The sequence below is a fragment of the Sesamum indicum genome, unplaced genomic scaffold (assembly GCF_026168435.1).
Source record: "Sesamum indicum cultivar Baizhima isolate 11 unplaced genomic scaffold, ASM2616843v1 HiC_scaffold_128, whole genome shotgun sequence".
NCBI lineage: Eukaryota > Viridiplantae > Streptophyta > Magnoliopsida > Lamiales > Pedaliaceae > Sesamum > Sesamum indicum.
The window spans coordinates 35,793-37,693 of NW_028292371.1; the positions used below are offsets into that span (position 1 = coordinate 35,793).

Sequence of the window (1,901 nt, forward strand, 5' to 3'; positions counted from 1 at the left end):
TGGGAAGTTAAAAGACGATAGCGATGGTAGATATCACCAGTCGGTTGGCTTAAGTAACCCCCACGCACTTCGGCTAGTGTTGTAGGATTAACAACGGTGGATTTCCATTCAACAGGTTTGCATACCATTGGTAGGTTTAGCTTGATTGGGATTAGTGAGAGATCAAAGTTACAGAGAGAAAATAACTTTTTATGATAGAAATAAGCAGACTTCTTTTTTACGGGTAGGTCAGATTGGTTAACACCTATATCATTAGTCAGAGTGATCAATTGCCTTCCTTCTAAGAAAGCCACCAAATAGGATATGATAAAACTTCTAAGGAAACCCTTTTTCCTATGGAAAAGAGTTGTATGGGCCGGTGGGTGGAGAAAGGCAAGGAAAAGCTATGGGTAAGGTAGGAAGGATCGATGTAATTGAGCTCGACTGATAAGGAGAGGTATGAAGTCACTCGACTGATAAGGAGAGGAGCGAAGGCCCTTTTGCTGGATTGTTGGTCCGCAGCCCCGCCCTATAGAATGAATAAGGAGAGGTTTACCGATGACCGAGCCACTCTTATACTACTCCTTACCTCACCCCCTTGTCACTTAAAGGGCGAAGTCGCGGAAGCGAGTCTAAAGGCCAAAGAGTCATCTTTGAAGCCACGAATTAGTCCTTACTCATAGTAGAGTGTAAGGCAGGTTTGGGTATAGCAGGACTTGAACCTGCGACCATTAGGTTAAAAGCCCAATGCTCTACCAACTGAGCTATACACCCAAAAAAAGATGTAGTAGGAAATAAGGATTGGTGCGGAAAAGAGGGTGGCCCCCCTTCCCTTCTTCTCATCATATTAAAGGAGCGCGGCTCTGTATGAGGCTCGTACTGCAGAGCAAGCGAAGAAAACGTAAGGGCGCGCGTTAGCACTCCTGCAAGAAAACGGCCTAGCTAACGCGCCCCTTATTTAAAATTCAAAGAAAGCCTTGATATGAGAAAGATGCGCTCAAGCTTACTAAGCAAACGTAGGCTTGGGCTCGAAAGCCGGCCTTACTCAACAAGCCCCTTTATTAGGTTGGGTGCTTGTTTCCACTCATTGAAGATTCTATCTACAAAAGAAGGTCAACGGGGGATACTAAAATTGCTCTCACTGACACCATTTACGAGAAGGTGAGGTCGTCTTTCTTTCCAGCCGCTCAACTGTTCGAGCGCAATGCTTGGTGGAGATTCGACAAAGGTGCCTGGTCGAAGGTCCAGTACAGTAGGTAGCAGGCGTGTTCGTTTTGGCTCCCGAGCGAGAACGATAAATAGGCGATGCACCATCCTTGCTGCTACGTACGTTTTCCTTGACTTGACAGATTCATCCAATTGAATCCACACTCAAAGGAGGACCACAAGCTCGGGGCTCGACGAAAGAGAAAGTATCAGCATTAAGAAACTTCTTGGGGTTAGCAGTGAAAGAAAGAGCCCGGCATTCATTTCTTCATTCATATTCATAGCTGAGTCTACTAAAAGAGGGACCAGTCTCATCGTGGTGATTAGAGGACACCTCTGATCGTTCACCTCTAATGTGACACGTTCCCTCCCAGTTATATGATCAAGGGGATCAGTCGGCTAGAGAGCGGGGCTATTCTTCTTCCGGGGAGACAAAGTCGTCCCTTCTACTGACCGAACCCTCAGTTCGGAGGTCTTCGTCAACATGTTACGAAGCTCCAGGCTTCGGCGGGTCACCATTACTTGACTTAGAAAGGCAAACATCTGGGCAAGGGAAAGCGCAGTGCGCCTGGTGCAAATGGCTTTCTTTTTTCATGATATACCAATCAGAATGGAGGGTCCTCCCTACGTACATGATTGATAGAATCACTACTCCGGGAGGGCGGTAAACTTGATGCGGTGGAGGCATGAGTGCAGTTCGATCTTGTGGTGTATTC

The 1,901-nt window shown here is 46.7% G+C and overlaps 1 non-coding gene across 1 annotated transcript; it reads right to left on the reverse strand.

Moving 5' to 3' along the window:
- Positions 1–680: 680 nt before the first annotated feature.
- TRNAK-UUU (transfer RNA lysine (anticodon UUU)) lies at positions 681–753 on the reverse strand. Its single transcript has one exon. It is a non-coding gene; the product is annotated as a tRNA-Lys (tRNA).
- Between the last annotated feature and the right edge of the window lie 1,148 nt (positions 754–1,901).